Source organism: Panthera tigris, chromosome C2 (genome assembly GCF_018350195.1).
Source record: "Panthera tigris isolate Pti1 chromosome C2, P.tigris_Pti1_mat1.1, whole genome shotgun sequence".
NCBI lineage: Eukaryota > Metazoa > Chordata > Mammalia > Carnivora > Felidae > Panthera > Panthera tigris.
In genome coordinates this window covers 130708441-130724296 of record NC_056668.1, presented here as the reverse complement: position 1 = coordinate 130724296, position 15856 = coordinate 130708441, and the positions used below count along the sequence as shown (strand labels likewise).

General features: G+C 40.5%; 1 protein-coding gene and 1 pseudogene across 3 annotated transcripts in view; one reads left to right on the top strand and one right to left on the bottom strand.

Moving 5' to 3' along the window:
- The window catches only part of PIK3R4 (phosphoinositide-3-kinase regulatory subunit 4), a 199451-nt gene that overhangs the window by 102168 nt on the left and 81427 nt on the right, over window positions 1-15856 (bottom strand). The gene's annotated exons all lie outside the window — the stretch shown is intronic.
- LOC102955536 lies at window positions 2979-3448 on the top strand (annotated as a pseudogene).

Here is a 15856-nt window from a genome sequence, read left to right as displayed (position 1 = left end):
TGGAATGTAATTTACTTTGCTGGATGAAAATCCCGTGCATACCAAGCCATGTGTTATTTACCAAGAAAGGTCTGAAACCTTGTCTCCTATCCTGTCATTAAGAAACAAAATGTTAGGGGCACCTGGGTGGCTCAACTGGTTAAGCAGCCAGCCCTTGGTTTGCTCAGGTCATGACCTCATGGTTTGTGGGTTCAAGCCCTGCAGTAGGGCTCCACACTGGCAGTGCAGAGCCTGCTTGGGATTCTTACTCCCTCTCTCTCTCTGCCTCACCTCTCCTCTCTCTTTCTCTCGCAAAATAAATTAACTTAAAAAAAAAAAAAAGAAACAAAACATTAAAAGACAAAAACAAATCTGTTCTCTTAAGCTGCAAAAGTGCAAGAATTCCACACATCAGGTCGTGAAAAGAATATAAACGGTTTCTGATGCCATAGAACAAAATTAAATTTCACTTCCACACTTTCGTATATACTTGGCCTCAAAGCCAAACTGTATAATATGTCACATCCTAATTTATTAGTTGACAAATCAAACTTATTACAGAATTAAAAGTAAATTAAGCAGCATGCATTCATTGTTAATTGGGGAATACTCAAGATTTGTCTCCATATATTACTGACATTCAGGAGCGTATTTAAAATAAACTTCATAATACAATAGCTATATAATTTTGCTTCGGTTCGCTCAATTACAATATACCATAAAAATGATTTAAAAATAAATTCAAAAAGGATTTGAAAGATTACATATTTCTATGAAAGGGGTTCCACAACTTCTTTTTTTAAAGGCTGAGGTAAGAAGAGTCTGGCAAATGCTCATCCACAGAATAATAGCTCCCCTCTTGACCTGTGTATAGAATCTATCATAATCTGATCCCATTTGCCCTTTACCTTCTTCCTATTCCAGCTATTTTATCCCCACGAATTTCTTGGGCCCTAAAACCTCTCTGACATTAAATGTCATACTATTTTCCAAATCTGCCCAATCTCTCCACAGCTTTCATTTGCATATGCTCTTTCCTGACCTTTTTCTCTAATTCCATCTATCAGGCTCCTATCCATATATTGGGTCCCAGTGCAACTGTCTGCTTTTGCTGTTTTTGCCTGGCAGAGTTAGTCAGTCTCTCCTCGGTGGTCCCTCAACCTGTGTCTTGACTTCTGTCACTGAAAATATAGCACCATATTGTAACTGATCATTTGGAACATCTGTCTCCACTCAGGATTGTCAGGTAAAACACAGGGTAACCAGTTAAATTTGAATTTCAGCTAAGCAACCAAAAACATTTTAATAGAAGTATATCCCATGCAATATTTGGGACATACTTATGCTAAAAATTTTTATTTGTTGTTTGTCTGAAATTCAAATGTAACTGAGCTCCCTATATTTTTATTTACTAAGTCTGGCAACCCTAGTTTCCACCATAACATCATGAACAACTTAAAAATTATGTTTTCTGGGGTACCTGGGTGGCTCAGTCAGTTAAGCATCCGACTTCAGCTCAGGTCATGATCTCACAGTCGTGGGTTCAAGCCCTGATTCAGGTTCTGTGCTGATAGCTTAGAACCCGGAGCCTGCTTCGGATCCTGTGTCTCCCTCTCTCTTTCTGCTCCTCCCCCGCTCACTCTCTCTCCCTCTCTCAAAAATAAATAAACATTAAAATTTTTGGGAAAAAAAAGCCCCTATGCTTTCTTAAGATGCCATTTTGGGGGATGTGTGTGTGTCTGTATATGTGTACATGTATGTGTACATGTGTATAATTGTCTACATTCTAGATGGATACAAAGGAAACTACTGATAATGGTTATCTCTGAGAAGAAGCAGTGACTTTCTCTTCTGTACTATTTAACTTTCTATCATTAACATATATTAATATTGCAATAAGAACTCATTTTTTAAAAAAATATCACAAGCAACTTGAGAGGAGGAATAATTATTCCTCTTTATATCCTCATAATGGTTGGCATATTTCCATAGTTTTCAGCAAATGTGAATGGAATAAATGGACGATTGAAGTGAGTCTCTTATGAGAGCACTTTGTGAACTCTGCACTGCCATTTGTTGAGCAAATACCTATTGAGCACTTACACTGGCCCATGTACTGTTCTTAACGGCAGCAATAAAGCACTTTTAAAAATGCACTAACAATCTAATACTGCAGCTTTTAAATAATGCTTCCCAGGCTTTCGACTAATGGATTTTCAGGAGGTCATATGGTTGTATCCAGTCTTTGATTATATAGTTTCATTTTCCTCCTTGACCACAAACCAGACAAAGACCCACTCTTGTGGAGTTTACATCCCAGTGGAGATAGGCAAATGATAAGAAAGTAAACAAATATAGGGGTACCTGGGTGGCTAAGTCTGTTAAGCGTCAGACTCTGGATTTTGGCTCAGGTCATGATCTCACAGTTCGTGGGTTCAAGTCCCGCATCAACTCTGTGCTGAGGGTGGAGCCTGCTTGGGATTCTCTGTCTCCCTCTCTCTCAGCCCCTTCCCTTACTTGTTTTCTCTCACTCTCTCTCTCTCAAAATAAACTTTTTTAAAACTTCTGAAACAAAAGAAAATAAACAAATACAGAAATAAGATAATTGCAGGCAGTTATAAAAGTCTTCTAAAGACAACCATAGAGGGTAAGGTGATGAAAAATGAAGGCTTCTCTGAGGTGTTATTTGAGATGAGATCTCACTGATGAAAAGGAGTCAGTCTGAGACAATCTGGAAGAACTTCAGAGCAAATGCAAAGCAAGTCAAGGATAGTGAGGAGGAACAAGTTAGTAGTGTTTGAGAAACAGAAAAAAAGGCCCCAGGCTGCAAATCAAAACAGTGCCAGGGGCTTCACAAAAGAAGATATATGCATATGAAGATGTGCTACCATTGGCATGCAGACAAATGTAAATTAAGACTACAATCTGATATCTCTACACATCCACTAGAGCAACAAAAATTTTTAAATCTGGGGGTGACCTGAGCCTTCAGGAGAGAGATGGGGAGTCTCTGGAGGCTGCGTGTCCTGGGCAGTGCCCGAGGAGGCTGAGCTCTGTTGCTACGAATCCCAGTGGTCAGACTTGGCTCGTGTCTCAGCATTTCTCCAGGACTGACCTGCCCCAGGATGGTGTAGAACACAGCACATTCAACCCAACCGCCGTTGGGGTTCCAAGGCTGCATCTCTCCCCTGGACTGGTGAGAGGGTTGGCAGTGTTTTGCTCCTGGGCCTAATTCCAGCTGCTTATTTGAATCCTGGTTCTGTGATGGACTACCCCTGGCTGCAGCCCTCAGTCTCCATAGTCACTGGGGCCTTGGACAAGTGGTTACTATGGTCCAGGAGATGCTTTGCAAAAAGCTGCCAAGGCAGGTGTTTGGGCCCTCTCGGCTTTCACCTTTGTTGGGCTTTGTTATTTCAATTGTCATGATGTGGGCATCCGCAAAGCTGTTGCCACACCGTGGAAGCTCTGACCTTTTTGACTCAACACCTTGAGAACTGATTGTACACCTCTTTGCCTCTGCTCTGTCACACCATTCAACTCACGATAAAGAGGCAATAGCAGGTAAGTCCAATGGTGAGACAAACCTCTTCTCCTAATCACCTGGTTATTTTTAGAATTTAGTCTTTGGGGAAAAGGTTCGAGAGGAATTGTATCCAAGAAATTTGGAGACGGGGTTCCTTATTCTGGTGAGCTTATGGGGTTGTCTCCCAGCTTCTCACAAGACTCACAGGATAACTAAACATCATATATGAGCTTTTTGCCTTTTAGCTAATCAAACTCTTGAAGGGAATTCAGCTTTATTGCTATCAAAAAATGATCAAACTTCTTTATTTGTCCTGGGAATGACAGAGAAAGGGAAAGATTGTTAACTCATAAGTAAAGACTTTGCAGAAAATCAGTCAGTGTTTATTTTTTTATGTTTTTTTTATTTTTATTTTTTATTTTTTGAGAGAAAGACAGTGTGAGCAGGGGAGGGGCAGAGAGAGAGCAAGACACAGAATCTGAAGCAGGCTCCAGACTCTGAGCTGTCAGCACAGAGCCCATCGTGGGGCTCAAACTCACAAACCATGAGATCATGACCTGAATGGAAGTCAGGTGCTTAACCAACTGAGCCACCCAGGCGCCCCAGTGTTTAATTTTTAAAAACTTCTCTCTCTCTTCAGTCGATACCAGTTACAGATGGTTACATGTCCTCGGAAAACCTTAAAATGAGGAAATACTGATATTTCACATTACTAATTTCTAAATCCTGGAAAGAAGAGCCTGGAGAGCTTGAGTATAGAGAAGTTCCATGCAGGTACTTTAGAGGCCCCTTTAGAGATGGATCAAAATATTACAAATTCTAAACTGAGATTTAATCTTAAAATGCGGTTATTTTACTTGTCCTAAAATAATCTGCCTACAAATATAAAACTGTAAGTAAAAAATTGTTATTTTCACACTCTAGGAATCTTTAATGTGAAAACGTTTTCTATGAGAAGAAAGTTTTTTTAAAAAATAAAATGCTATATGGGGCCCCTGGGGGGCTCAGTCAGTTAGCATCCAACTTTGGCTCAGGTCATGATCTTAGAGTTTGTGAGTTCTAACCTACATTGGGCTCTGTGCTGACAGCTCAGAGCCTGGAGCCTGCTTTGTATTCTGTCTCCCTCTCTTTGCCCCTCTCCCACTTGTGCTCTGTCTGTCTGTCTCTTCCTCTCTCTTTCAAAATAAATAAACACTAAAAAAATTTTTTAATAAAAAAATAAAATGCTATGTAATAAATTTTTTTTTAATCTGACAATATCAAGTGTTGGTGAGAATGTGGAAGAATTGAAAAATCTCATACCAGCTGGTAGGAATATAAAATGGTATAACCACTACAAAAAATAACTGAGCAGTTTTCTTATAAAGTTAAATATACATTTTATCATATAATCACATATATTTGTGTGTATGTGCATGTATATGTATGTGTAAATACCAAAGAGAAATGAAAATACATGTCCACACAAAACCTGTACACAACTGTTCATATAAGCTTTACTTATAGTAGCAAAATGCTGGAAACAGCCCAAATTTCCAACTGCAAGGAAATGGATCAACTAATTGTGGTATATCTGTACAATGGAATACAACACAGCAATCAAAAGAAGAAAAACTGATACACACAATAACACATAAATCTCAAGAACATTCTACAAAGCCCAATAAGGTAGACCCCAAACAGAACATACTGTATGATTCCATTGATATGAAACTTTGGAATAGGCAAAGCTAGTTTACAGTCATATCAATAGTATACTGGGGACAAAAGTGGAGGTGGAGTGGGGAAATTAACTGCAAAGAGTATGAGGGAACTTTTTGAGGTGATGGAAATATTCTCGATCTTGATTGTGGTGATGGCGATAGCAGTATAGACATTTGTCAAAACCCAGCAAACTTGGGTTCAATACGGGTACATTTTATATGTGAATTACAGTTCAATAAAGTTGATATTTTAAAATGTGCTACAAGAAACTATGTATTAAAAGTGCTGAGGGGTGCCTGGGTGACTCAGTCGGTTAAGCATCCAACTCTTGGTTTCGGCTCAGGTCATGATCTCACGTTTAGTGAGTTCGAGCCCTGCATCAGACTGTGTGCTGATGGGGCAGAGCCTGCTTGGGATTCTCTCTCTCTCTGTCTCTCTCTGTCTCTCTCTCTCTCTCACTCTACCCCTCCCCCACTCATACTTGCACTAAGTAAATAAATAAATAAACTTAACAAAAAATTACTTAAAAACTTTTTTAAAGGGCTGAAAAACTTGAGTGATAAAAGATGAGGGGAAAAATTGGCATGCTTCCTGGAAAAAGGATTTTGAAGGGGAGAGACACCAGTCCAAGGAGAGTAAAGCACAGGAAGGAAGGCCAAGAGTAAGGAATTCAGACAGAGGGAGAAAAGAAAAGATTATTCCTTTATCAAAAAATTAATTTCAAAATATAGTAATATTGCTGAGGGTTTGGGCTTTTATTACTTTCTCAACATTGTTTAGCAGCAATAAGGCACTTTAAGAAATGCACCAATGATTAAATATTGCAGCTTTTAAATAATATTCCTCAAGCTTTTGCCTAATGGATTTTAAGGAAGTTGAATGGTTGTATCTAGTCCTTGACCTACACTGTTTAATTATCCTTATCGACTGACTCATGAAATTCTATCATGTGCAGTGGCATGCTATAAATGAAGCTTTGTTCCTTTTGTGAAATTGAGAGCTCTCTGCCTTTCCTCCTGGCTCATGATCAAGAATTGGACTGCATCTTCTCCCACTGCCTGAGAAAGAAACCTAACAAGACAAATGACCATGAAAAAGACATCTTGATATTCCATCAGAAATCCAGATTAGCATCTCTTATGTAAGATTTTTTTAAAAATATGCAACGAAGGGCACCTGGCTGGCTCAGTTGGAAGAGCATGTGACTCTTGATCTTGGGGTCGTGGGATGGAGCCCCTGTTGGGTGTAGAGATTACTAAAAAAATAAATACATAAACTTAAAAAAAATTTAAAAACCAAAAATAAAAACACACAATGAAACTAGATTTTAGGAGTGCCTGGGTGGCTAAATCGGTTAAGCATACGACTTCGGCGCAGATCACGATCTCATGGGTTTGTGAGTTGGAGCTCCTTGTCGGCCTCTGTGCTGACAGCTCAGAGCTTGGAGACTGTCTCAGATTCTGTGTGTCTCTCTCTCTGTGCCTACCCCGCTCATGCTCTGTTGCTCTCTCTCTCAAAAAGTAAATAGACTTAAAAAATTAAACAAACAAACAAACAAACAAACAAAAAACCACCTAGATTTTAGAATCAGGACCAGCCACACCAGCAGGAAGAAAGGTGGCTGGGAAGTAGGGGGTGATTTCTGGACAGCTGGAAGACAGGGCTGCCTCTTAAAGTGTACCCCTTTTGCTGACTGGTGGCCAAAAATCTGCAAGACGGTGTCATTCTTGTAACTCGAGGCATTTTTGAAACAGATGACCCTTAGGGGTCCCTGACCTTTAGGGACCCCTTCAGGGTCATTCTCTTACGGAAGGTGAGAACCCAAACCATTTACATTCATACAGCTTACTCTCTACATTAACGTGACTTTACTATTCCACTGGCATCATCAGTATGATTTTGCTGTTTTAGGAAACTCAAACATTTAACCTTTTAAAACAGCATTTGAAAACTTAAGGTTCAAGGGCTAAAACAGGCCTGTATACATGTTTTACTCAGAACTCCTGGTGTTGTATTTGTATGTATACATATATATAACATGCTTTTTATGAACATATGTATGTATATATACATATATATTAAGAAAGGGTATAAAAGGCTCACTGGTGGTATCCTCTCTAGCTCACCCATCCAAGTAAACTCTTCCTTTCACTACCTTTGGTCTTTTTTTTTTTTTAATTTTGGTTAACTTTTTTCTTAAGTTTCTTTATTTATTTTGAGAGAGAGAGAGAATGTGTTTCAGGGGCAGAAAGAGAGGGAGAGAGGGAGTCCCAAGCAGGCTTTGCATGGCCAATGCAGAGCCCAGTGCGGGGCTTCATCTCATGAATTGTGAGATCAAGACCTAAGCCGAGATCAAGAGTCAGAAGCTTAACTGACTGATCCACCCAGGTGCCCCTGTTTTATTTATTTATTTATTTTTAAAATTATGTTAGTTTTAGAAAACTGATAATATAAATTATTCTTGTCCAGATAAATGCAATTTAATTGTGTCCAGTGAAATGCAATTCGTTGTTGCATAGATGAATAGATAGGTCCACTTGGTGGATCCATTTTGCACCTATTTGGAAAATTCATTTCAAAATTCTTTATGCCCTGTAAGTTTCTGCTCTTAATAAACTGTCTCTTGAAGTGGTTGTAACATCTTACTGGTTACCTTATTAACGACTTAAACAAAATATTTGACACATGTACATTTTATAGTTGATTTTATCTTTTTAAAAAAATTAACTTTGGGGGCTCCTGGGTGGCTCAGTCAGTTGCGCATCCAACTCTTGATCTCTTCTCAGGTCATAATCTCGCACTTCATGATACCAAGCCCCGCGTTGGGCTCTGCACTGGCAGCACAGAGCTTACTTGGGGTTCTCTGTCTCCCTCTCTCTCTCTGCCCCTACCCCACTTGCACTCTATCTCTTTCGCTCTCTCAAGAAAAAATCTTTTAAATATACATAATTTGGGATATCAAGAGGAGAAAGTTGAGTGAGTCATTACATAATTGCAGTTCCTGATGTGTTGGCATCTTTGATTCTTGCCAGGTCTCTCTCTTGTTTGTTTACATTCATAATTTCCTTTTATCCTTATACTTCCCATTCTTTCCCCACCCCAACCCCAGAAAACTCTTTTAATATGTATAATACATATCTTTTTCTTTGAATGCAGTCATGTTTTTTAATTGAGGTCAGATATATATTTTAAAGTGCATAAAGTCTCTTAGTCTTAGGTATAAAGCTCAGTGAATCTCCATGTAATTACCACCCAGACATAGAATATTTCCAACACTCTGTTAAGGTCCCCTTGTGCCCCATCTCAGGCAATATTAGCGGGCAATACAGCTATCACCTGCCCCTCCCCGCTCAGAGGTGCCACTATTCAGTTTCTATTGCTATAGATTAGTTTTGCCTGTTTCTGAATATTTTACATGTTCTTGGACATGTCATACAGTATATGCTCTTCATCATCTGCCTTCTTTCACTCACCATTATGCCTCTAAAATTCATCCATGTAGGAGTAGTTTATTCATTTTCTATTGTTGAGTAGTATCCATTTTATAAATCTACCACAAGGTATTCATTCTCTTATGGAAGGTGAGAACCCAAACCATTTACATTCATACAGCTTACTGTCTACGTTAATGTGACTTTACTATTCCATTGGTATCATCAGTATGATTTTACTGCTTCAGTAAACTCTTGTCCAGGAAGATAAAAATTGCAAACCACTTTTTTACTCATTCCAGCAACTTCCTGAAAGAAACTCATCAAACAATAATTTATACTTTTCGTTGCTTTAAACCCTTTGCTTTGCCTTGCTGGGTCTATCAGTCCTAAACTATTGCATCATTACCCTTACCTAGTTTTAATCAAGATCCACTTCCTTATGTTGAAAGACTCCCCTCAAAGCAGACTTCGAAATGTCAGTAACTATCTTGCCTTTGTTTTCCCTTCCCACCATGAAGCACTACAAAGATTTTGTGAGGGTAGTTCTTGACTCAGTTTTGCCTTTTTTTTTTTTAACTCAGTTTTGTCTTATCAATAGTTGATTTGGTAATAATTTATGGAACCATCATTCAACAAGGGGCATTTGGCTTATCTCTCATTTTTGGCTTTTACAAATAAAGCTGCTTTGAACTTTCTTATACTGGATTTTTTATGGAAGTATCCATCCATTTTTGTTAGACAGGTAGCTAGGAGTGGGCTTGTGTGCTTGTATTCTTGTGTGTATGTGTGTGTGTGTGTGTGTGTGTATGTGATTTTTAAAGTGGTTTTATGGAGATATAATTCACATACCACACAATGTGTCCTTGTGTTCTAATTTACCTAAATGGTATCATGTTATATACCTCACTTAAAAAATTTGAAGATTTTACATAAAATCAAGCTTTCCAGCTTTTCTTGAAAAATTAAGAGAACACCTGGGTGGCTCAGTCGGTTAAGCATCTAACTCATGATTTCGCCTCAGGTCATGATCCCAGGGTCGTGAGATTGAGCACTGCATCGGGCTCTGTACTGAGTGTGGAGCCTCCTTGGGATTCTCTCTCTCTCTCTCTCTCTCTCTCTCTCTGTCTCTCTCAAAACAAACAAACAAACAAACAAACAAACACAAAAACCCTGGAGCGACTGGGTGACTCAGTCGGTTAAGCATCTGACTTTGGCTCAGGTCATGACCTTGTGGTCAGTGAGTTCAAGCCCCGCATCGGGCTGCGTCCCGACAGCTCAGAGTCTGGAGCCTGCCTCAGATTCTGTGTCTCCCTCTCTCGCTGCCCCTCCCCTGCACATGCTCTGTCTCTCTCTCTTAAAAATAAATAAAGCCTTTAAAAATTTGTCTTTAAATATTGAAATAACTGGCAGTACTAGGTCAGCATTCCGTTCCTCGTCACAGTATGTGACTGGAGCTGAGAAGGAGCTATCTACCCCCTCTCCTCGTTTAAGTCATCCATCTACTCCAGTGGGAATTTTAGTTGGTAATCTCTGTTCTAAGTACAAGCCTTGGAAGGGTAACTCTTTAAGTGCTTATTAATTTTATTTCAGACAACAAGAACAGGTTTTACTGGAAGCAATAGGACCACCAGGAGACCCCTCTGCCACTGATGCTGGGAGGCAGCAAAGACAGAGAGCAAAGATGACTTAAGACATCTTGATCTATTTTGCAAATCTCTCCAGAAAGAGACTGGCAGTGGCAAAAGGAGAAGCATGATTATAGAAAAAGACCCAAGTCAGTCTCCCTTATTTGTTATCGCCATAAGCAACGTTTATGGAACATTTTTTGCATATAGGGTGTTGTAGATGCAAGGAAGAGTTAAAATAGCTCCCTACTGCTAAACCAGAAGAGTTTAATCTAATCCATATGTTATATAAAAAAAAAATAGTCATTGAAGACTAATAATACAGCTTTTCTATTATGCCGGTAGGTATGAGAACAGAGCAGAAGAGAAATCAAATACACTTCTACACAATCAATGGGGCCCATTGACTCCAAGGGCTGGACAAGACTCTGTGCTAATTGAAAAAATCTTTTACTCCTCCGAATGGGTTTTGGTTATTTTTTTCCCAGCCTAGAAAGAGAATGTCCGTGTTTGGGCAGTATGTTTGTACTTGGTATAATTAACAAAAGGAAGTGGTCTGTCTGTGCCTCATACAGGGAATTGCAAAAGGGCAGCCACTTCTTCCCCTCATCCAGGGGAAAGAGAAATTGACTTTTTATTTCCCTTCCTAGAAACCTGTGCTGGGGTACCTGGGTGGCTCAGTCGGTTAAGTGTCCGACTTCAGCTCAGGTCACGATCTCATGGTTCATGAGTTCGAGCCCTGCATCGGGCTCTGTGCTGACCTATCAGAGCCCGGGGCCTGTTTGGGATTCGGTGTCTCCCTCTCTCTCTGCCCCTCTCCCACTTGCGCTCTCTCTCTGTCTCTCAAAAATGAATAAATGTTCAAAAAACAAAAAAAGGTGGAGAAATTGCCTAACCCTTTCATAAATGAAATTTGACTCTACCTGTTTGCCTTGATATGACAGTCTTAGGATAACTGAATGATCCATGGGGCAAAAAAGGGAGGCTTTAACCACCCATCCTCATGGCAGCTCAGCCTATCATGTGCACTGAAACTTAGAAACACCAGCACTACACACAGAAGGAGGAGGGTAGCTAACAGAACAGAATGAAACACCTAAGATGCTGGGGGAACTCTGGTAATATGGAATTTTCTGCTTGTCCCTGTAGCTAAGAGGATACTGCCTTCTGAAAGGGGGAAGGAGGGAGACCGCCTGGGTTGCACTTACATTGTTTAAGAGCCAAAGAAGTCATACCCACCATCATTTGTCATGGAGCTTGATGAGAATCAAATGACTCCATCAGATGTCAGTCATGAAGACAGACAAATGAGACAGCTTGTTATGCCAGACTAGTTCTTAGCCGCCCAGAACAACCTTGGGTTTTGCAGGCAGCATTTGACTTCCAGGTGTTCAAAATGTGTGATCCTCAATTCTTCAGGCCGGGGCCTGTTGCTTTTACCTTCTTCTCCAGAGCAGTACAGGTCCACCATGCTACAAAATCGAGAGTGCTGAGTCTCAAGCTCCACTCTCTACTCAGCCTCCCTTTCTCTGACCCTCTGTGATGCCTTCCCAGGTTCCCAGCGTGTCTGCCCCATCTTCAGCTTCAGCCCATCAGTCAACCTGGACTCCCATATTTCAACCCACAGATGTGTGTTCTAATTCATCACCAGTCTTTTGTCTAATTCATCACCAGTCAGCCCAAATTCCCTGGATCTCCTCTTGAGAACTATCTCAATTAGTAGACAGGTCAAGTTTCCTGCCTCCCTTGTAGGTTTTGGAAAAAATTAAAATGAAAGGCATCTCAAGATATTATTCCAATCTAATTCAAAAGCCTGCAGTGCTTTATATAATTTTCTCTGTTTCTTAAAAACTTTATTGGCTGCTTTCTGTACGCCAAGCACAGGGCTAAATGTTAGTTTGGGCATTATCTTATTGAACTGGCATTTCTATGTTTCTAGGGATGTATCCTCAATAAGCTAATGCTTGGAACAGTTCAGAAGGTTACAATTACGGATTCATTCATGTTTTTTAAATGCAAAGTATAAGCCAATTTCCTAAACTACCTCAGTCATCAGCTCTAGTGGACTAAAATCAAGTAGACCTTTATGGGTGAATTTGTGGGAAACATTAAGGATATAAAATACATTTAGGCAATATTAGAAAGGCATCATAGAGAGAATTGGTTTAATGCCCTCCATTTTCTGTGCAATAATCTGTAGCTGCTGCCCCTCAAAACTTAACAGTTTCAGTAGGGCAAGACATTTCTTGAGGTCATAACCACACTTCAACATTTACATTGCACTCTACGATTTAATAAGTTCATCCAACTCGGTTTCCCCGTGGAGTCAGCCCAGTGACACATGTGTAGAAGTGCTGGATAAAGCTGATCTCTAGATGAAGCAATCCCACAGAACACAGGAGACGTAGGGGCTCCCATAGTCTGTGCCATGACTAGCTCCCATAGTCTGTCCCATATAGTAAGAGTTACAACTTCTTCCTGATAAACCCATCAAAAGTTGAAATGTAAGTCGAAAATGCATTTAATACATCTAACCTACCAAGTGTCAGAGTTTAGTCTCGCCTACCTTAAACATGCTCAGATCACTTACATTAGCCTACAGTTGGACAAAATCATCTAACACAAAGCCCATGAATAGCTCATGTTTAAAAAAAAAAAAGAGTCACAACTTTTTAGAACTGCCTTTCACAAACCATAAAGTTACGGGATGTATCTAAAATTCTAAGCCTTGGGCCGCTTGGGTGGCTCAGTTGGTTAAGCATCTGACTCTTGATTTCAGCCCAGGTCATGATTTCATGGTTCATGAGTTTGAGACTCCACATCAGGCTCTGTGCTGACAGTGTGGAGCCTGCTTGGGATTCTCTCTCTCCCCTCTCTCTCTGCCCCTACCCCACTTGTTCTCTCTCTCTCAAAATAAATAAATAAACTTAAAAAAAATTTTTTTAGGGGTGCCTGGTGGCTCAGTTGGTTGAACGTCTGACTTTGGCTCAGGCCATGACCTCATAGTCTGTGAGTTCGAGCCCTGTGTTGGGCTCTGTGCTGAAAGCTCAGAGCCTGGAGCCTACTTCGGATTCTGTGTCTCCCTCTCTCTCTGCTCCTCCCCCATTTGTGCCCTATCTCTCTCTCTCACACAAATAAGTAAGCATTAAAAAAGGTTTTTAAAATTTTTTAATAAAAAAAAATCTCTAAGTCTTTTCAAATCTGACATTCTGATCCCATTAATCTTTCATCACACAAGGTATATAGTTACCAAGCTGAAACATCTTTGGAGGCCAGGCCAAAGAAATGAAGTGGCTGAATATGATGTTGAAGACAAGGGGGAGGAGGGGGGACTTGGGAAGGGAGGACTTTACTATCAACTCCCCTTCATTACATTCTACATTCTCAGATATGGACTTCAGGTTTTCCATCTTGTACAAAGGACTAAGTAAGCATAGCCTCAAGTCAGGGCCCCTGCCCCCAGCACCTGCTTCCAACTACAGTGCCATACTCAGGCCCCTCAATTATAGAACCCCTGATGCTGCAGCTAGCCAAGGACAAGTATTGGGAGTGGTTGGACTTTGGCAAACTGGAGACCATGTACCCCATCTGGAGCCCTCAGATTACATTTACTAGCTCTGTGTGCCCAGCTCCCAGCCCCTACGTGCCTTGCAGCTAGTGTTTCACCCCTGTGACCTTTGGAGGTTTGTTCTTGGGCCCTGGAGTTAATCCCTGATAAAGACAAGTGCCTAGAGATTATGGCCTCCCCTCTTCCTGGTCATCCATGGCCAATGGGGTAAAGGTTATAAAAACCCATTTCTTTTACCTCTAGGAAAGATAAATTCTGAAGTATCAATTATGCTGTAGTGTTCCCAGCGGAATCAGGCTGTCTGGCATGTCACCTGAAATCATATCCTTGTTTGGCTTCTTCCCCTGCCTTATTTTGCTTCCTGACCCCTTTATCAGTTTCTGTCAGAAAGCACTTTCTTAACTAATTACTTGCACCCAAATCCTTGCGTCAGACACTGCTTCTGGGAGAACCCAACTTATAATAGGATCTAAATGAATTTATACGCAACTTTTAAGAAAGGTTATTGTTCTGTCAAAGTGTATCAGAGAAGCAAACTTAGCCAGTAAACTGCCACCTCTGGCTTAGTCTAAGAAAAAGTTTTATTCCTTCTGGTGAAGAAAGCAGGGACTCAACAGAGGTGCTGAAGAATTTCACAAAGATGTTGAGAGACTCCAGAGACCTGTATGGCTATTATAGCCTATGGCTATTATAGGCTCTTAGGTTTCCTAATGCATTTGGTTCTTTCTGCTCTATATATCAATACCCGCTATAAAGATTAGAGAACAGGAACAAAGTGGCTAATTCTTGGGCTGCTTTATGATGCAGAGTAGAAACTACTTACTCTTTCCATATTTTAAAGACTCCATCGTGTTCTTTGTATTAACAATGCCTGGCCTTTATTTAGTGTAACATAGCCTTCCAAGTGCTTTCCATGATCTTATGCAACTCCTACAATATCTCTGTAAGGTAGTATTATTATCCCTATTTCACAGATGAGGAAACTGAAGCTCTGAGATTTAAGTCAGACAAACACAATTCTAAAATATGATTTTTTTCCAGCCTATAGAAAGTTGGTAAAAGACTTCTTAGAATCAGAGAGTAATAGGAGAAGAGCATGTGAAAATTAAGACAGAGAATTAGAAGCGAATATACAAAGAGAAAATTGGATGTTTACAGGAGAAACCAAAGAAGTTGATATTGTGAAGAGTTGGGAGAATAAGCAAAATGGAGAGAAGACATAAAAAGGTGTGGTTCATAAAAAAGGTGGAAAAATGGAGACAGGAAAGTTTGGGGAGGGGTGAGGACAAAGACCCTCTCATGAAGAGAAGTGGGAAAGAGCAGGAAGGGTCAGAACTGAGGCTGGCAGGTGAGTTCTGAGGGTGACAAAGGTCATAAACAATGACAGTGAGATGTCAAGACAGTGCCAACAGAGGCATGAAAGAAGTCCAGAGAGCTGTCCTGCCAGTGCTGGAAAGGGCAAAGAGCTAACAAACTGGACCAAGATTGGGCCACGCCAGGCACAGAGAGGTCTGTGATGGGCAACAGGCAGAAGCCGATAAGGAAGCAAAGAGTGCTTAGCAAGCTAGGATCAGGCAGCTCTCAGGTTTTAGGGATTCCACCCAAAATGTTAGTTCCAAAGGATTAGCCATACTGGGCAGGGACTATGGCTTGGGAGAAATGAGAGGTGTCGGAAACTGAGGTCCGAGCCACACAGATCAAGTCTGAGCTACAGGCCTGACAGGTTACTAATGTGGCCCTATAATTTTTTCCTATTTGCTGGTCAGTTTGATCTCAAACCCTGAGGTCAGCTTTGAGACTGTGGAGCACAGTGGTTAAAAGTATAGACCCCCAGAGCTAGTCAGTGTCGGTTCAAATCCTGGTTCTGCTACTTGCTAGCTGTATGACCTAGTGCATCAGTTTCCCCATCTGTGAATTGGGTCTAATAATACTATGTACTTCATAGAGTTATTAGGAGAATTGAGCTAATATATGCAAAGTGGCTAGAAGAGTGGCTCATATATGGTAAACATGATGTAAATGT